The sequence below is a fragment of the Pseudophryne corroboree genome, chromosome 8 (genome assembly GCF_028390025.1).
Source record: "Pseudophryne corroboree isolate aPseCor3 chromosome 8, aPseCor3.hap2, whole genome shotgun sequence".
In the NCBI taxonomy this organism is placed as follows: domain Eukaryota; kingdom Metazoa; phylum Chordata; class Amphibia; order Anura; family Myobatrachidae; genus Pseudophryne; species Pseudophryne corroboree.
In genome coordinates, this window is record NC_086451.1 from 167,519,106 (window position 1) to 167,541,428 (window position 22,323).

A 22,323-nucleotide genomic window follows, 5' to 3' on the forward strand; every position below is an offset into this window, starting at 1 on the left:
CACTAGTTGTTGCATTTGGTTTGTTGTTTGGGGGTGCTTCAGTATTAGGCAGCCTTCTGCCCTCCCATGTTCATCTGAAAATATGTGTTCTCCCTGCAGTTGTTGTCCCCAGATGAGAGTTCCCTTGTGCTGCCTCAGTTGAATCTCCTTTACTTGACAGAGATGTGCCTGAGCAGCGGCCCTCCCCAGCTCTATCCCAAGTCATACTTATTTTGCATAGGAGATACCATGCATCTATACATACATGCGCTAACACTTGGGCATACACTGATGTACCCACACCTAATATCCATACATACACGCCCTGACACCTGGACATACACCAACATTCCCACACCTGCATCTATACATACACATGCTGACACCTGGACATACACCAACATACAAGCACCTGCATCTATATATACACGCGCTGACAAATGGACATACACCGACGTACCCACACTTGCATCTATACATACATGCACTGACATCTGGACATACAAGCACCTGCATCTATATATACACGCGCTGACACCTGAACCTACACTGACGTTCCCACACCTGCATCTATACATACACATTCTGACACCTGGACATACACAGACGTACCCACACCTGCATCTATACATACACGCGTTGACACCTGGACGTACACTGACGTACACACACCTACATCTATATATGCATGGATGCAAATGTGGGTACGTCTGTATACGTCCAGTTGTTAGCATGTGTATGTATAGATGTTAGGTGTGGGTACATCAGTGTATGTCCAGGTGTCAGCACATGTATGTATAGATTCACATGTGGGTACGTTGGTGTACGTTTAGGGGTCAGCGTGTTTATGTATAGATGTTGGTGTGTGTATGTCAGTGTACGTACAGATATAGGTGTGTGTATGTATGTATGTATGTATATGTATAGAGGAAGGTGTGATACATACATATAACACATACATGATAGATACATACATATATCACACACACGATAGATAGATAGATAGAACACATACATACAAGATAGATACATACATACATACATACATGATAGATACATATATACACACACATACGATAGATAGATATATATATATATATATATATATATCTATCTATCACAAACATATATGATTCATACATATATCACACACACATACATGATACATACATGAGAAAGACCTGGGATGGTGATGAGGCCCGGGCCCCCTGCTGATGTTGCGTTGAGGAAGGCAGTGTTCCAGGGCGGATGCCAGTCGGGGAGAGCGCCGCGCAGCCCGGGAAAAATACTGCTGAGGAGCTACATCTGGAAGAGCCCCAGGGAGGGAGAGTGTCACATGCCCCATCCTGCACGGCACACTCTGCAGGCCTGCACATGGGAAGGGAGGTCTCTGGCCACACATACTCACCCTGCTGCTGAAGCCCCGCTGCTGTCCCCATCAGCGCTCTCCAGCGGGGAGCGGGGCCAGGATGAACCTCAACCTGTGAGAACTATCTTCATGATCAAGAGATCTCATATGCAAGATAAGTATGTGTTGGGAAAGGGCTGGGGAGGGCGGCTGCTCGGGCACACCCTCGTCAAGTTAAGGAGATTTAACTGAGGAAGCACAAGGGAACTCTCGTCTGGGGACAACAACTGCAGGGAGACCACATCTTTTCAGATGAACATGGGAGGGCGGAAGGCTGCCTAATACTGAAGCACCCTCAGACATTAAACCATATGCAACAACTATTGCAAGCATTCCTGGGGGAAGGTCTGCAGCAGACGGATTTGCATTCGGTGATGTCATCCAAGCAGTGGGCCAAAGTTGGCTGGAACCCTCATCTGTATATGAAAAGAGAAAAGGGGCATGCGGGGCATGGCGGTCTTTTGCGGCGCTTGGATAACCCCAAGTTTGCATTAAACACCCCCACCCTCCTTCGGTGTGGGGCTCATGTTGGCCATGCCCAAGCCCCTGAAGCATTCAAGCTGATTTCTTGCAGCAGCTGGGCTCTACAAGACAAGTAAAAGGGTGTGGGCCCTGCAGCACCACCGGTAGTTTGCATACACACATATATAGGACAGCATCTCTTATATGCCCCAGGGTCAATAAAATAGTATCCTTGTCTAGGCTATCCATCCCCTCAGATAAGGCATTTGTCCATGCCGCTACAGCACTACACACCCAGGTCGACGCAATTGCCGGTCTGAGTAAGGTACCTGAATGTGTATAAATGGACTTCAGGGTAATCTCCTGTTTGCGGTCAGCACACTCTTTGAGGGTAGCCGTATCCTGGGACGGGAGGGCTACCTTCTTGGATAAGCGTGTTAATGCTTTGTCCACCCTAGGGGAGGATTCCCATCGTAACCTATCCGTTGATGGGAAAGGATACGCCATAAGAATCCTTTTGGAAATCTGCAGTCTTTTATCTGGAGATTTCCAAGCTTTTTCACATAACTCGTTCAGCTCGTGTGAGGGGGGAAAGGTTACCTCAGGCTTCTTTCCCTTGTACATATGTACCCTCTTGTCAGCGACAGGGGGTTACTCTGTGATGTGCAAAACATTTTTTATTACCATAATCATAAATCGAATGGATTTTGCCAATTTTGGCTGTAACTTTGCATCATCGTAATCGACACTGGAGTCAGAATCCGTGTCGGTATCTGTGTCAACAAACTGGGATAGTGGGCGCTTATGAGACTCTGACAGTCCCTGCAACATAGGATCAGGCATGGGTTGAGACCCTGACTGTCCCAAAGCTTCTGCCTTGTCTAATCTTTTGTGCAATGAGTTTACACTAGCATTTAAAACATTCCACATATCCATCCAATCAGCTGTCGGCGGAGACACCATATTCATTTGCTCCCGCTCCTCTCTAATATAGCCTTCTTCCTCAGACATGTCGACACACGTGTACCGACACACCACACACACAGGGAATGCTTTTTCTGAAGACAGTTTCCCCACAAGGCCCTTTGGAGAGACAGAGAGGGAGTATGCCAGCACACACCCCAGCGCTATATAACCCAGGAATAAAACAGTAACTTAATGTTTGCCCAGTAGTGCTGCTGTATGTAATTTGCGAATTATGTGCCCCCCCCCCTCTTTTCAACCCTCTTGTCTAACGTGGTATAAGCAGGGTAGAGTCCGGGGAGCTTCCTCTCAGCGGTGCTGTGGAGAAAAAATGGCGCTGGTGAGTGCTGAGGGAGAAGCCCCGCCCCCTCGGAGGCGGGCTTCTGTCCCGCTTAAACTGTAAAATTGGTGGGGGCTCATACATATATACAGTGCCCAGCTGTATATATGTTATATTTTTGCGAAAGAGGTTTATATTGCTGCCCAGGGCGCCCCCCCTGCGCCCTGCACCCTTACAGTGACCGGAGTATGTGAGGTGTATGGGAGCAAAGGCACACAGCTGCAGTGCTGTGCGTTACCTCAGTGAAGATCATGAAGTCTTCTGCCGCCTCTGAAGTCTTCTTTTCTTCTCATACTCACCCGGCTTCTATCTTCCGGCTCTGCGAGGGGGACGGAGGCGCGGCTCTGGGACGGACGGCGAGGGTGAGATCCTGCGTACCAATCCCTCTGGAGCTAATGGTGTCCAGTAGCCTAAGAAGCAGGACCTTGCAACTCAGAGAGTAGGGCTGCTTCTCTCCCCTCAGTCCCTCGATGAGGGAGTCTGTTGCCAGCAGTGCTCCCTGAAAATTAAAAACCTAACAAAATACTTTCTGTCAGAAAGCTCAGGAGAGCTCCTGAAAAGCACCCAGTCTCCACTGGGCACAGTATCAAACTGAGGTCTGGAGGAGGGGCATAGAGGGAGGAGCCAGTGCACACCCAGAACTAAAGTCTTTCTTAAAGTGCCCATGTCTACTGTGGAGCCAGTCTATCCCCATGGTCCTTACGGAGTCCCCAGCATCCTCTAGGACTTTAGAGAAAATATGATTTTAATACCTACAGGTAAATCCTTTTCTCTTATTCCGTAGAGGATGCTGGGCACCCGTCCCAGTGCGTACTGTGTCTGCAGTTATTAAATGGCCCTTAACTCCAGAACATTTATGTGGAGACAACTTTCCTGACTTGACCATCTTCCTTGGATGTTTTCCCCCTGTGTGACTGCTCCCCAGCCTCGGAGGGTTGCATCCGTGGTCCCTAGGATCCCGTCCTGGATCCCAAACCATCGCCCCTCTAGGTGGTGAGAACTGTGCAGCCACCAATGGAGTGAGATTCTGGTCTTGGAAGACAGGATTATCCTCCGGTGCATGTGTAGGTGGGATCCGGACCACTTGTCCAACAGGTCCCACTGGAACACTCTGGCATGGAGCCTGCCAAACTGAATGGCCTCGTAGGCCGCAACCATCTTCCCCAGCAACCGAATGCATTGATGGATTAACACTCTTGCTGGTTTCAGAATTTGTTTGACCAGACTCTGGATCTCCAGAGCCATTCCACTAGAAGAAAACCTCTTCTGTGTCCAGTATCACTCCCAAAAACAACAACCGCGTCATTAGGACCAACTGCGATTTTGGCAAGTTTAGGAGCCAACCATGTTGTTAAAGAACTGTCAGGGAGAGTAGATGTTTTGCACCAACTGGTACCTGGATCTCGCCTTTATCAGGAGATCATCCAAGTACGGGATAATTGTGACTCCTTGCTTGCGAAGGAGAACCATCATTTCCGCCATCACCCTGGTGAAAATCCTCGGAGCCGTGGACAGACCAAACGGCAACGTCTGAAATTGGTAATGACAATCCTGAATTGCAAACCTCAGGTAGCTTGATGCAGTGGCTAAATGGGAACATGTAAGTAGGCATCCTTTATGTCTACCAAAACCAGGAAATCTCCTTTATCCCCCGGACTGCAGATCACTACCCTGAGAGATTCCATCTTGAAATTGAATTTCTTTAGGTAGAAATTAAGGGATTTCAGATTTAAGATTGGTCTGACTGAGCCGTCCGGCTTCGGGACCACTAAGAGGCTTGAATAAAAACCTTCTCCCTGCTGACTAAGGCTGATTTGAACAATCAGTGAGGGGGAACTTCTTGAAACCCCAGTTTGTACCCTTGGGACACTATTTGTAAAACCCACGAGTCCAGGTCCGAATGAATCCAGAACTGACTGAAGAGTTTTAGACGTGCCCCCCAGTGGCAGAACTAGCGAGCAGTGGGCCCATGTGCGACAAAATGGCTTGGGCCCCCCCCCCATCCCTTCCCATCCAAGTCCACCCCCTCACCCCTGGAGAGGATCTGGTGAGGGGGGCCTGCTCAGGGAAGTGGATACCTAGCAACAGTGCCGTAACTAGACATTTTAGCAGTGTGTGCAAGAAACGGCATTGGAGCCCCACCCCTGCATGCAAAAATGGTACCAGAAGAGTCCTTTGTAAATTCCATGGACCGCTAGAGGATTTTAAAAGATGTAAATGTCCCAAAGTTTGTGGGTACCTCATGCAATGCGGTGTTTGGATGGTGCCTCTCTGGAGTTCCTCTGGGTAGCTGGAAATTGTTGTGGGCTGGTTCAGATCCGGTTGAAGATAGTCGTGCTCAAAGCATGCAGTATCCAGATAACCTGACGCGTTTCGCTGCATATGCCTTGCAGATTTTTCAAAGGAATTTACAAAGGACTCTTCTGGTACCATTTGAATGGGACTTATATAGTGGCAAATTACTGGTTATAAACCGTCTTTGGGCAATATTTGGAACAGATCCTCCAGAGTCTTATGATACATGTCCGGAATAACACCTGGGTAAAATTTACAACTCCATAGCATGCATATGGTATAATGTAATTGCACATAATATCACAGTTTTTTAAGTAAATATATGTTTTTAATAAATTGTTATTAATTGAGTACATTTAGTGGATATTGCTCATTTCCTCTCAAGCGCAGCCTTCCTTTCTAGAGACCCTTTTACACCTTACGGCGGACAGATTCCTCTTTTTACACATTACAGCAGACAGCGTCCTCTTTTTACACATTACAGCAGACAGCGTCCCCTTTTTACACATTACGGCAGACAGCATCCCCCTTTTTTACACAACGGCAGACAGCGTGCCCTTGTTACACATAGCGGCAGACAGCGTACATTTTTTTCACATAACGGCAGACAGCCTGCCCTTGTTAAACATAGCGGCAGACAGCGTACACTTTTTACACATAACGGCAGACAGCCTGCCCTTGTTAAACATAGCGGCAGACAGCGTACACTTTTTTCACATAACAGCAGTCAGCCTGCCCTTGTTACACATAATGGCAGACATCGTACACTTTTTACACATTACAGCAGACAGCTTGCCCTTGTTACACATTACAGCAGACAGCTTGCCCTTGTTACACATTATGGCAGACAGCGTGCCCTTGTTACACATTACGGCAGACAGCATCCCCCTTGTTACACATTACGGCAGGCAGATTCCCCCTTGTTACACATTGCGGCAAGCAGATTCCCCCTTTTTACACATTGCGGCAAGCAGCTTCCCCCTTTTTACACATTGCGGCAGGCAGATTCCCCCTTTTTACACATTGCGGCAGGCAGTCCCCCTTTTTACACATAGCTGCAGGCAGATTCCCCCTTTTTACACATAGCGGCAGGCAGATTCCCCCTTTTTACACATTGCGGCAGGCAGTCCCCCTTTTTACACATAGCTGCAGGCAGATTCCCCCTTTTAACACATAGCTGCAGGCAGATTCCCCCCTTTTACACATAGCTGCAGGCAGATTCCCCCTTTTTACACATAGCGGCAGGCAGATTCCCCCTTTATACACATAGCGGCAGGCAGATTCCCCCTTTTTACACATAGCGGCCGGCAGATTCCCCCTTTTTACACATAGCGGCAGGCAGTCCCAACAAAGAAAGAAAGAGACGAAAGAAAGAAAGAAAGAAAGAAAGAAAGAAAGAAAGAAAGAAAGAAAGAAAGAAAGAAAGAAAGAAGAATTATACTTACCCTCTCCGCTGGCTCAGGCTCCTCGTGCAGCTTGACGATTCCCGGGCAGTAGAGAAGGAGGAGGAGGGAGGTGGAGGAGGGAGCCGCAGCAGCGCTGTGTTATTGGTGGAGGCGCTGCTGCTGCTGCCCCTCTGCTTCACTATAGGCTGTTCTCGGAAGACAGCCTATAGTGAAGCAGAGGGGCAGCAGCAGCAGCGCCTCCACCAGTAACAAAGCGCTGCTGCGGCTCCTTCCTTCACCTCCCTCCTCCTCCTCCTCCCCCCCGTGCCGCTGCTCCTCTCATCTCCAAGCGACCCTCCTCCCTCTTCGTGTGTTACAGAGGCGGCAGCCTGTCTGGTGCTGCGGCTGCTGACCGTAGTGCCCTGGCCTGATCTGTTCGTTACGACGGGCGGCGGGAGTCTCAGGACGCAGACCCGACGGGAGCGCTGGTGTGCGGCTGCGGCATGATACAATGAGTCATTGTGACTCATTGTAATGCCGGCGGCTGTGGGCCCTTGAGTGCGGCGGGGCCCCAGTGCAATGCACTGCCTGCCCTGCCAGTAGTTCCACCCCTGGTGCCCCCCACTGGTGTGGGCTCCTGCAAGAGAGCCCCAGCGTCATGCAGTGGATTTGGCAGAAGCAGAGGACTCTGCTCCTGCGATCTTGAAGAGGCTTCTTGGAGTCAGCATTAGCATTCCCTTGATGAATCCACAATGCCCTCCTATCCGAGACTGCCATGAAATTGGCCCGTGAGCACTTGTGCCCGGTGTAGGATTTTTAAATATGTGTAGTTTACTGTATGCAAGGGTTTAAAACCTTTTAGGAACTGAGATCTAAGGTGTATTACATGTAGTTTAAAAAAAACAAAAAAGGTTTATTTTATGGCAGTAGTTTCCAAACTGGGGTTCTTGCACTGGTAGCAAAGTTTGGTGGTCCAGGACCAATTAAAATTATTTATACTTTATTAAATTGGCAAAACCATTCCCTCACAACATAACTGAACCTGAGGATGACATGCTATAAACACAATTTACTTAATTTTATATTTTTTTCTGAATTTCTCAATAAAAAAAACTTTGGCCTAGGGGTGCCGTGAAACAAATTTTGATACTATTTATTTATATAGTGCTCTTTCTCCAACAGGACTCAAGGCGCTTGAGATATGGCTTCTGGAACTGAACACAGGATTCTAAATGTGGCTGTACCAAGGACCTATACAGTGGCATTACAGGTTGAGTATCCCTTATCCAAAATGCTTGGGACCAGAGGAATTTTGGATATCGGATTTTTCTGTATTTTGGAATAATTGCATACCATAACGAGATATTATGGTGATGGGACCTAAATCTAAGCACAGAATGCATTTATGTTTCATATATACCATATACACACAGCCTGAAGGTCATTTTTGCCAATATTTTTTATATCTTTGTGCATTAAACAAAGTGTGTGTACATTCACAGAATTCATTTATGTGTCATATACACCTTATACACACAGTCTGAAGTTCATTTAATACAATATTTTTAATAACTTTGAGTATTAAACAAAGTTTGTGTACACTGAGCCATCAAAAAACAAAGGTTTCACTATCTCAGTCTCACTCAAAAAAGTCCGTATTTCGGAATATTCCGTATTTCGGAATATTTGGATATGGGATACTCAACCTGTATTACTTTTTTCTGCTACTGGTTCTTTACCTATGCAAACAAGCATCTGACTTGCCTTTCCTATTGCTTTGTTACATTGCTCACCTGAAATAGTAATACTTAGATAGCTTTCCTCTTGCCATTATAATGCCCTTAATATTATAGTTAGCCTTTGTATTTTTGAGACGTGTATGATTTTGCATTTTTTGGCATTAAATGTTGCCATGTTCTTGACCATTCCTCTAGTCCAGGGGCGGAACTGCCAGAGACAACGGAGTCAGTTGCCGCCGGGCTCCAGCCCTAAAGGGGCTTCCTCCATTGCCCTCCGGCTGTTACGTGCCCTTCCTACTAAATAGACAAAGGCGCTACCAGCAGGGTCTCGCAGTTTGTACATTCCATGCCGTAACACCCTTCTTTCCACCTTTTTCAAGACCCAGCCCAGCAGCCTCGCCGCTGCCACCACCGCTAGCTGCAGCACTGCAAGCGGTGGGGTGCCCCTGCTTCTTCTCACACCACAGATAGCTGGGCAGCACTGCAACTGCCTGCCTGATTGCTCCGCCCCCTTCTGGCTCCCAAGCACCTCTGCTGCCCAGTGATCCAGGAGCCTGCTGCTAGGAAGAAGTGGCCGAGCTTCAGCAAGCGAGTCTGGACACTGGCGGAGGAAGCCATGATAACCAGATAATGGGGAGTGGAGAGCCAGTTCCAAGGTAATACTTTATACAGCTGGTTGAGATCCTGGTCGGTGGATATGGATTCCAAGAAAACCCTGGAGGTGCTTCCTTTCAAGGGAGACACTCTCTTTGGAGAAGACCTCAATAAGATTGTAGCTGATCTGTCTACTGCTAAAACAGCTTGCCTACCTAGTATGACTCCTACCACGCAGAAGGCTAAAAGTACTTTCCCTTGGCCCTTTCATCCTCAAGGTAAAGCGTACCCAAGGTCAGGAGTAGTATAGTGAACCACTTTCCGTCAAACTCATTTTTGACAGGTGGGAACGCCTCTAATTATGCAAACCACACCCAGATCCTCCCCTAACCCCGCCCAGATACACCCTTAACCACGCCCCTAACCACGCCTCCTGATACGCCCACTTTTCATTCCCTTCTGCTGGTATTTTATATGAAATAAGCCTACAAAATCAGTTATAAGCGCTTTTTATACATTGTGTATTATCACTGATGATGCAACGATGTATATTATTTCAAAATGATTTATAAAATAAGTATTAACTCTTAATATTAATAATATTATATGAAGAAATCATTGTGTGTTTAAAGTATTTTTTTCTTCATACATTCACTGTGGTTCTGGGATCCTCTTACACGCTGAAAGTCCGGAGGGGGGATGATGAGTGGCCTGTTGTTTAAGATAAATGCTAATAATGAGGGCTACCAGCACCCAACATGACTTGTGTAATTAGATAAGAAATTGCTAACTTTAAAAAAAAAAAAATTGCATATTACAAATACTCAGCAAAACACAGTACACATTTTTTTTTTGATCAGAGTGCTGATGCTAATAATAAAAATACAATGTTTTACATGTCTATTTATAATATGCTGGTGCTTCATCTTTTTGACTTCGCCCTTGATATTTTAGGAACAATAGTATATATTGTATATGAATCAATGTTTTGGCTCATAGGACCGTTATCATGAGGTATACTGCAAATATGGCTTGTTTATAATCATTCTGATGTATAAGTGTATACTATTCCCAATTGATTTATCACTGATGATGGAGCGTTGTATATTATTACCAATTGATTTATAAAATAAACGTGCTGATTCGATCATGATATAATTTTGCATTTTAAAATGATTTTTAAAATGAGTCATTGCTGGAGGACGTATTTTTTTTTCTTCATACAGTCACTGATCTAAATATCTCACAGAAAATGGGGTGTATGATCTAACCATCATTTCAAAAATATATATACTTTATTCATGCTGGACATGCTCAGACATGTATATACATGTATTATTTTAAAAAAATATTTGCGTTATTTTTGCAAACATATGTAGAAACAGCATATTTGTGCTTAAGTCGTAGAATTTTTTTTTAAATATGTGCATTTTTGTTACATCAATAAGGTAAGTTTATTAAATGTTAATTATATATTAAAGAAGCCTTGTTATCCATCACAAGAAGCAAATCAAAAGAAAATTCACTGATTCCGTAATTTTAACCAATTTAAATAAAGGTTGTATTTTATTTTAACTCAGTGTTTAAAATACCTTTTTTTCCCACCAAGTAATTGCTGGTGGGTTGCTCTAATGAAAGACCCTTACAAGACATGTACTGTGCCAGATAAGACTTTACTTACAATTCTGTTACAGGACATCTCTATTCTACAAAGTGATAACAACTGTTTAATATCACATTCATATCTTTCCTTGAAATGTAAGTGTACATTGTACTTATTGTATCCTCTTTTCATTTTCTGAACATGCTCTGCAAAATGATCTTTCACAGATTGCTGCAAGTACTGTTCACTAATTGTATACTGCAACTCTAGTAGTAGTATGACATCTTGTTCACTGGTGGTTAATACAGTATGTGCATTTTCGTAATAAAAAAAGTATATTTGCATTTTTGTTACATCAACAATACAAGTTTATTAAAGGTTTATGATATATTAAAGAAGCCTCCTTGTTATTCATCACAAGAAGCAAATCAAATAAATTATTTACACATATATTATATTACATTTTTCTTATGCCAGCACTGCTATTATATATTTGGTGCCACAGTAACTAAACAGGAAGGGAGAACAGTGTTATTGTGAGGCTGGACATGACAGGACAGGAAGCAGGCAGTGGTGATACAGTATGAAGTAGAGATGGTTCAATCTGCTGAAAAGCTCTTTGAGGTATGAATTTCAGAAGGCTGTGTATTTGGAATGGATGCATGTTTTTATGTAAAATGTGTGGTGTTATTGAGTGTAGATTGTGTTAGAAAGTGTTCAGTGAATGTACATGAACATTAATGTATCCACAGCAAGAAATCCACAGTTTCTAACATGTTGCTGCTTTGATGTAGCATATGGATAATCATTGATATATTTTTGTTACAGTACATATGATATAAAAAAATACTAAAAAAAATTCTAAAGTAAAAAATTAGGCTCCATTCAGAAATAGTAAAATGTAAAAATAAACAGTATGTAGGTTTGGTGCTTCCATTTTTGTAGATGTTGAATTGCCAGAAATAGGTGAACTTTTCTCAGTTGTCTGTTCATTGTAACATGTTTAACTTTTTTGAGTGGAGTCTATTTTATAAATATAGTACAATATTCTTGTATTAGAAAATAGCAGAACAGTGAACAAGGAGCAGCTAAGTTGTAAAAACAAAAGATTTCACTTTTGCATCTTTAAATGCTGCAAAAACAATTAGTATAATTCCACTTAATTCAGGAACAAATCATATTTTGCAGTTCTCTTTAAGGATACGTAAAAAAGACCAAAGCACATGCAACAGGACAACACCGTGTGACCAAGTATACGGAAACCTACTCACATGTATTAAATCCATTTAAAACATAATATAATAAGCCACCATACAGCAAGTTACCCCCCTTTTTGTGTAAGATTTCTACTTGATGTAAAGATGGCAATGAGCACTTCAAACCTACAATGCCCCAATCAAATTAGGTGCAGCTGGAAAATCCTACAGTCAGCAAAAATGACAAATACTTCTGATCCAAGGGAGCTGGTGCCGGTAGTAAACGTGATGTGTAAACAACTCTGCTAATTATCTAAAATATATGTGGAGTTTTCAGAAAACCAGAAGTAACATGGCCGCCAAACCAGTACTGCAAGTATTCCAGTAAGCGTTCCAAGTGCTCCAAACAGAAAGTAATGTGCCCATTCTTACACTGTATTCTAAAGACTTAAACAGGAAGTATATGCGTCCATTCATGCGGTCCACACCATCACTAGTGCAGGAGTTGCAGAGCACACGATATGATAATCATTAGGTATCTTCATTTTAAAGCTTTGAGTTCCATTGGCATCATAAGTTTTTCAAAGGATATTTGTTGCATTCAAAAAAAGATTTAAAAATATACAGTACATTAAAATAAACATAATACATAAATAGGTTTTTTTTCTCCAAGTCATAGGGCGATCACAAAAGTCTCTTACACGACATGTGTTGTTTTAGATAAGAGCTTAGATACAACACCACACCTTTGTGCAAAATTAACCCTTAGATGGTGCAACTTAGAGGAAGATTGATAAAGTCTCCATTTACATTATCCCAATATGGTATATTACTACTCTATACCAATATTCTTTACAAGCCAGCATACAACTAATATGGAATGGATCATGTTGTGCAGTAACTTAGAGGAAGAATTATGTATTTTATACCCAGAGAGGCACTGGTTACAGATACTCAATGCAGAGGAATGGCACATTAGGTGTAAAATGTCATATTTGTTTCTACACAGGGCAGTGGTATCTACAGCTCCCACACACCGCTGTGATTTAGTCTTCTGGGATATTACATGTTGATAGACCCATTTGAATTTGCTACCAGTATTAGCATTGGAAGACCTGAAAAAATACCAATTGTCACAGTAACAGGCTTATCTATAAATCTGGCATTGGAAAGGTATAGCGGATGAAATGTAGTTCAAAGGGGTTGTATTCTAATTCTACCTTTTCAGATTTTATACAGCATTAGTGGTTTATCTGAATGGGCATAACAATTTTTCTCCTTGTTATACAAGGCCTTGGGACTGTATAAGAGTTAAAATGACTCCAAGAAAAAATGGATTGATACTGCGTCCCACTGAGTGCCATCAGAAACAGCATTGCTGTAACAATTCCTGTCATTTGTAATAGTGGTTAAATAGACTTTAATCTGTGCTACCCATGGATATTTACATATGTATACATATGTATGGTTAATATTATTTATAGCACATTAATTGCCAGTTATTGATTTATAATTATTTGTATCTCTACATCTACTGTAATTTATATATGATAAATCCATGTTATCCATCTGGAAATAGTAAACTTTTCTTACAGTTGTTATCAAAGGATATATAATGTAAACTTCCTATCAAATTTTCCCTTAATATTTGCTTTTAGTAATAATACTGGACTTTGCTGTGGCAGTTTGCTAATATATCACCCCTAGACTATGAAAGCGGTGTTGAAACATTTATAAAATTAGATTACTTACATTTAAGAAGAAATAATTTGTGAATTAATCCTCTCAATCATGGACATATTGTGTTTAATTTTTGCATAATGTTATTTTACAGATTTTTCCAGTGAAACTTAATGTTAGTATTGTAAACGTGTGCTGTCCAATAGGCACACAGACATTTGCCCTCAAGGTTTACAGTCCCTGAGGCCCTCCACAGAGGGTTGTATGACTTTTTTTCATTATGCTGTGTGTATTTAGTACTTATTTTGTGCTTGTATAAATGAAATCCACATATGGAAATCCCTAAAACCTGGACTGTAGGGTGCCTTGAGGCCCGCGTTTGGGTACCACTTTACTAGTGAGTACAATTCAGACAAAACCAACTACAGAGGAGCAATGAAATTGTGCATGCAATCATCGTTTCCAGGGATCTGCCAGTTTTTAATACAGAGTCACATGTGACAGTCATGCTCATTCTAATGGAAGCTGGAATCCAAGGGCGTAGCTACCATAGGTGCAGGCAGTGCAGCTGCTATGGGGACCAGAGCTGAGAGGGGCTCAACTTCCCTGTCACAGTTACATGTGTTATAACCATTTTTCGCCATTGGATGATACATAGGGGCTTTACAAACTTTTGCCTTGGGGCCTACAATATATCTAGTTATGCCCCAGTACCTGCTCATCATAATGTTGCTTAAAATAAACTGGAGGGCATTAGAATGTTACATAACATGAACCAGGGAACTGCAATGTGGCACAATATGAAGTGAAGGCACTATAATGTAGCATAATAGGTAGTATGTGCACTGTAATGTGGCATAATATGAACTGGGGACTCTATATGTCATAATGTGAATTGGGGATACTGTGTTATATAATATGAATTGGCAGCCCTACAAAGTGACATAATATGAACCACCAGAGCACTACTAATCATAAAATAAACTATTACACTTCCATAGGGAATACATTAACTAAGGCACTACTATGGATTAGATAATCAACTACTGTAGGGCACTATAATGGGGCATAAAATGAACAACTTCTGTGGTGAGGTGTCTCTCTAAAACCATTGGGACAGTGGCCTCTTCAAAATGTTGTTATGGGGCCCACAAAGTTCACACAGAAACTCCTATCAGACATTTATACTATTACCTGTGAATCACATGGCTTCCAGCAGGGGCGTAGCCAGAACTTTGTGGGCCCCATAACAACATTTTGAAGAGGCCACTGTCCCAATGGTTTTAGAGAGACACCTCACCACAGAAGTTGTTCATTTTATGCCCCATTATAGTGCCCTACAGTAGTTGATTATCTAATCCATAGTAGTGCCTTAGTTAATGTATTCCCTATGGAAGTGTAATAGTTTATTTTATGATTAGTAGTGCTCTGGTGGTTCATATTATGTCACTTTGTAGGGCTGCCAATTCATATTATATAACACAGTATCCCCAATTCACATTATGACATATAGAGTCCCCAGTTCATATTATGCCACATTACAGTGCACATACTACCTATTATGCTACATTATAGTGCCTTCACTTCATATTGTGCCACATTGCAGTTCCCTGGTTCATGTTATGTAACATTCCAATGCCCTCCAGTTTATTTTAAGCAACATTATGATGAGCAGGTACTGGGGCATAACTAGATATATTGTAGGCCCCAAGGCAAAAGTTTGTAAAGCCCCTATGTATCATCCAATGGCGAAAAATGGTTATAACACATGTAACTGTGACAGGGAAGTTGAGCCCCTCTCAGCTCTGGTCCCCATAGCAGCTGCACTGCCTGCACCTATGGTAGCTACGCCCTTGGATTCCAGCTTCCATTAGAATGAGCATGACTGTCACATGTGACTCTGTATTAAAAACTGGCAGATCCCTGGAAATGATGATTGCATGCACAATTTCATTGCTCCTCTGTAGTTGGTTTTGTCTGAATTGTACTCACTAGTAAAGTGGTACCCAAACGCGGGCCTCAAGGCACCCTACAGTCCAGGTTTTAGGGATTTCCATATGTGGATTTCATTTATACAAGCACAAAATAAGTACTAAATACACACAGCATAATGAAAAAAAGTCATACAACCCTCTGTGGAGGGCCTCAGGGACTGTAAACCTTGAGGGCAAATGTCTGTGTGCCTATTGGACAGCACACGTTTACAATACTAACATTAAGTTTCACTGGAAAAATCTGTAAAATAACATTATGCAAAAATTAAACACAATATGTCCATGATTGAGAGGATTAATTCACAAATTATTTCTTCTTAAATGTAAGTAATCTAATTTTATAAATGTTTCAACACCGCTTTCATAGTCTAGGGGTGATATATTAGCAAACTGCCACAGCAAAGTCCAGTATTATTACTAAAAGCAAATATTAAGGGAAATTTTGATAGGAAGTTTACATTATATATCCTTTGATAACAACTGTAAGAAAAGTTTACTATTTCCAGATGGATAACATGGATTTATCATATAAAATTACAGTAGATGTAGAGATACAAATAATTATAAATCAATAACTGGCAATTAATGTGCTATAAATAATATTAACCATACATATGTATACATATGTAAATATCCATGGGTAACACAGATTAAAGTCTATTTAACCACTATTACAAATGACAGGAATTGTTACAGCAATGCTGTTTCTGATGGCACTCAGTGGGACGCAGTATCAATCCATTTTTTCTTGGAGTCATTTTAACTCTTATACAGTCCCAAGGCCTTGTATAACAAGGAGAAAAATTGTTATGCCCATTCAGATAAACCACTAATGCTGTATAAAATCTGAAAAGGTAGAATTAGAATACAACCCCTTTGAACTACATTTCATCCGCTATACCTTTCCAATGCCAGATTTATAGATAAGCCTGTTACTGTGACAATTGGTATTTTTTCAGGTCTTCCAATGCTAATACTGGTAGCAAATTCAAATGGGTCTATCAACATGTAATATCCCGGAAGACTAAATCACAGCGGTGTGTGGGAGCTGTAGATACCACTGCCCTGTGTAGAAACAAATATGACATTTTACACCTAATGTGCCATTCCTCTGCATTGAGTATCTGTAACCAGTGCCTCTCTGGGTATAAAATACATAATTCTTCCTCTAAGTTACTGCACAACATGATCCATTCCATATTAGTTGTATGCTGGCTTGTAAAGAATATTGGTATAGAGTAGTAATATACCATATTGGGATAATGTAAATGGAGACTTTATCAATCTTCCTCTAAGTTGCACCATCTAAGGGTTAATTTTGCACAAAGGTGTGGTGTTGTATCTAAGCTCTTATCTAAAACAACACATGTCGTGTAAGAGACTTTTGTGATCGCCCTATGACTTGGAGAAAAAAAACCTATTTATGTATTATGTTTATTTTAATGTACTGTATATTTTTAAATCTTTTTTTGAATGCAACAAATATCCTTTGAAAAACTTATGATGCCAATGGAACTCAAAGCTTTAAAATGAAGATACCTAATGATTATCATATCGTGTGCTCTGCAACTCCTGCACTAGTGATGGTGTGGACCGCATGAATGGACGCATATACTTCCTGTTTAAGTCTTTAGAATACAGTGTAAGAATGGGCACATTACTTTCTGTTTGGAGCACTTGGAACGCTTACTGGAATACTTGCAGTACTGGTTTGGCGGCCATGTTACTTCTGGTTTTCTGAAAACTCCACATATATTTTAGATAATTAGCAGAGTTGTTTACACATCACGTTTACTACCGGCACCAGCTCCCTTGGATCAGAAGTATTTGTCATTTTTGCTGACTGTAGGATTTTCCAGCTGCACCTAATTTGATTGGGGCATTGTAGGTTTGAAGTGCTCATTGCCATCTTTACATCAAGTAGAAATCTTACACAAAAAGGGGGGTAACTTGCTGTATGGTGGCTTATTATATTATGTTTTAAATGGATTTAATACATGTGAGTAGGTTTCCGTATACTTGGTCACACGGTGTTGTCCTGTTGCATGTGCTTTGGTCTTTTTTACGTATCCTTAAAGAGAACTGCAAAATATGATTTGTTCCTGAATTAAGTGGAATTATACGAATTGTTTTTGCAGCATTTAAAGATGCAAAAGTGAAATCTTTTGTTTTTACAACTTAGCTGCTCCTTGTTCACTGTTCTGCTATTTTCTAATACAAGAATATTGTACTATATTTATAAAATAGACTCCACTCAAAAAAGTTAAACATGTTACAATGAACAGACAACTGAGAAAAGTTCACCTATTTCTGGCAATTCAACATCTACAAAAATGGAAGCACCAAACCTACATACTGTTTATTTTTACATTTTACTATTTCTGAATGGAGCCTAATTTTTTACTTTAGAATTTTTTTTAGTATTTTTTTATATCATATGTACTGTAACAAAAATATATCAATGATTATCCATATGCTACATCAAAGCAGCAACATGTTAGAAACTGTGGATTTCTTGCTGTGGATACATTAATGTTCATGTACATTCACTGAACACTTTCTAACACAATCTACACTCAATAACACCACACATTTTACATAAAAACATGCATCCATTCCAAATACACAGCCTTCTGAAATTCATACCTCAAAGAGCTTTTCAGCAGATTGAACCATCTCTACTTCATACTGTATCACCACTGCCTGCTTCCTGTCCTGTCATGTCCAGCCTCACAATAACACTGTTCTCCCTTCCTGTTTAGTTACTGTGGCACCAAATATATAATAGCAGTGCTGGCATAAGAAAAATGTAATATAATATATGTGTAAATAATTTATTTGATTTGCTTCTTGTGATGAATAACAAGGAGGCTTCTTTAATATATCATAAACCTTTAATAAACTTGTATTGTTGATGTAACAAAAATGCAAATATACTTTTTTTATTACGAAAATGCACATACTGTATTAACCACCAGTGAACAAGATGTCATACTACTACTAGAGTTGCAGTATACAATTAGTGAACAGTACTTGCAGCAATCTGTGAAAGATCATTTTGCAGAGCATGTTCAGAAAATGAAAAGAGGATACAATAAGTACAATGTACACTTACATTTCAAGGAAAGATATGAATGTGATATTAAACAGTTGTTATCACTTTGTAGAATAGAGATGTCCTGTAACAGAATTGTAAGTAAAGTCTTATCTGGCACAGTACATGTCTTGTAAGGGTCTTTCATTAGAGCAACCCACCAGCAATTACTTGGTGGGAAAAAAAGGTATTTTAAACACTGAGTTAAAATAAAATACAACCTTTATTTAAATTGGTTAAAATTACGGAATCAGTGAATTTTCTTTTGATTTGCTTCTTGTGATGGATAACAAGGCTTCTTTAATATATAATTAATATTTAATAAACTTACCTTATTGATGTAACAAAAATGCACATATTTAAAAAAAAATTCTACGACTTAAGCACAAATATGCTGTTTCTACATATGTTTGCAAAAATAACGCAAATATTTTTTTAAAATAATACATGTATATACATGTCTGAGCATGTCCAGCATGAATAAAGTATATATTTTTTGAAATGATGGTTAGATCATACACCCCATTTTCTGTGAGATATTTAGATCAGTGACTGTATGAAGAAAAAAAAATACGTCCTCCAGCAATGACTCATTTTAAAAATCATTTTAAAATGCAAAATTATATCATGATCGAATCAGCACGTTTATTTTATAAATCAATTGGTAATAATATACAACGCTCCATCATCAGTGATAAATCAATTGGGAATAGTATACACTTATACATCAGAATGATTATAAACAAGCCATATTTGCAGTATACCTCATGATAACGGTCCTATGAGCCAAAACATTGATTCATATACAATATATACTATTGTTCCTAAAATATCAAGGGCGAAGTCAAAAAGATGAAGCACCAGCATATTATAAATAGACATGTAAAACATTGTATTTTTATTATTAGCATCAGCACTCTGATCAAAAAAAAAATGTGTACTGTGTTTTGCTGAGTATTTGTAATATGCATTTTTTTTTTTTTAAAGTTAGCAATTTCTTATCTAATTACACAAGTCATGTTGGGTGCTGGTAGCCCTCATTATTAGCATTTATCTTAAACAACAGGCCACTCATCATCCCCCCTCCGGACTTTCAGCGTGTAAGAGGATCCCAGAACCACAGTGAATGTATGAAGAAAAAAATACTTTAAACACACAATGATTTCTTCATATAATATTATTAATATTAAGAGTTAATACTTATTTTATAAATCATTTTGAAATAATATACATCGTTGCATCATCAGTGATAATACACAATGTATAAAAAGCGCTTATAACTGATTTTGTAGGCTTATTTCATATAAAATACCAGCAGAAGGGAATGAAAAGTGGGCGTATCAGGAGGCGTGGTTAGGGGCGTGGTTAAGGGTGTATCTGGGCGGGGTTAGGGGAGGATCTGGGTGTGGTTTGCATAATTAGAGGCGTTCCCACCTGTCAAAAATGAGTTTGACGGAAAGTGGTTCACTATACTACTGTCAGGCATACCCAAAGCAAGCTCATGCTTCCAGACCTGCCAAGCCCAGACTGAAGCAAGCCTGGGCTGCCCATCAGCCTGCTTCCAAAACGGACAAGCCTGCCGCATGACGGTGCAGGCCTCCCTCTGGGGGATCCCAGGGTGGGGGGCCCGACTTCTAGGTTTGGCATAATTCTAAGCTAGAGAATTCTGTTTGGAGCTCACCTTGTACTTTGTGAAGAAATAATCAGCATTGTGGCTGAGCAGATACATGTAGTGTGTGGCTGCAAACTGCATGGATCTGCTGCGTTGTAATGCTGATACTTTTTTTTTCAAAGTACCAATAGCTTCATATAATGTTCACAATTTTTATGCAGGATCAAATAGCTCAATAGGTAGGGTGTTTGATTAGAATTCAACAGGTTATAGGTTTGAATCCTGGGTATGGTAGTTTGAGATGTGTTATTTAATAAAGTATGTTGTTCTAACTGCCGGCATCCTATCACCTGGGATATCATACTAAATAAATGGAGTTGATCAATTTTTTTTTATTTTTTTTTTAAACTAGGGACAATTTCCAGATACTTTTCTTTATAACTGAGATTGCCCACTGGAACTTCACATCAGTTGACAACTATGCATGAGTGGGCAGTGCTTGCTCTGGATCTGCCCACCCATTTATGTGCCGTCATAAAAGAAAGCACAACTGACAGTTATCCTGGGCGTACACTACACAATTATCTGTCAGGCTATCTATCCAGTCTGGATGGATGGAATGAAAATCTGGTAATGTATAGGAGCAAATGTCAATTAACCATTTGCTCCCAAACACTAGAAAAGTGGTCAAAAATGGTCATTACACAAATTGGTTAAACCCAAAATTTAACCAATTTGTTTAGGGGACCATTTTTGTCCATTTTCTAGTGTTTGAGAGTAAATCGTTTATGGTCATTTGCTCACATAGATAACCGGATTTCTATTCCAACCAGCCAGTGTTGGAGATATGGTCAGCCAGAATGCATAATGCATACCAGAGCCATAACTAGACTTTTTGGTGCCCTGTGACAGATAATTATATGCCCCCCTCTCCCCTCCCCATTTTTGCAATATGGACAAAAGGCGCATGCCTTGTGGGGAAGGGGCATAACAAGATTGGTCTCAGAGAAAGCACATGAGATATGAAGATATATCTAGTATACTTGACACTCAATGGTTTGTGGTATTGCCGGGGTGCCCTCCTTAAATGCATATACAGTCACACATGGCGTGTTTGTGCAAATGGCATATCAGCAGTCAGCACTAACTGGTGACATGCCATTTGTACAAGTAAACCATGTGTGACTAATATATAAACATACTTTATTAAATAACACCTCAAACTATCATACCCAGGATTCAAACCTATAACCTGTTGAATTCTAATCAAATACCCTACCCATTGAGCTACTTGATCCTGCATCTATTCTAACCTTCAAAAACAGATTCAGTTGCATTTTCCAGCGTGTTTTGTTTGCGCCTTTGCAAATGTCTTACATCGACAAACTTATTTAGTACTATTTTGCAAATAGGGTTACATTGTCGCAACATTGTGTTCCCTAATTGCTTGATTTTTTTAAATGCAACAATTGATAAAGACACCTGATAATTGCTCTGTGGAGTCTTATTTTGTGTCTACTTCTTATCTACATTTAATTCCCTACCTCTAATCAAGGCATTTTTAAATGCTGGGGGCTGCCAGGACGTGAGGCCTACCTAGACTTTAGATCTGAATTTGAATGTACTTGTGAACTAACTTAATTTCCTACTTCTAAATTCATTCCTAAATTCACTACTTATATTAATCCTGTAGTTGGGCATTTTGAGCCTTCAATTGTGGGCATTGTTTTGTGTCCAGACCAGCAGCTGGTGGTGTGCATTTTGCTGGAAAGGCATCGAAGACCTCCGATATGCTGCATCTCCTGATGTGTGTCTCCCTCAAGTGGCTGTCAGCAAATGCATGCTAGACACCCCATTCCAAGCTGATTGTGACATCACGGAACATGCATCATAGAACAGGCATGCTAGAATATGGGTCTTCAACCTGCGACCCTCCAGCTGCTGTGGAACTACATATACCAGCATGCCCTGCCTCAGTT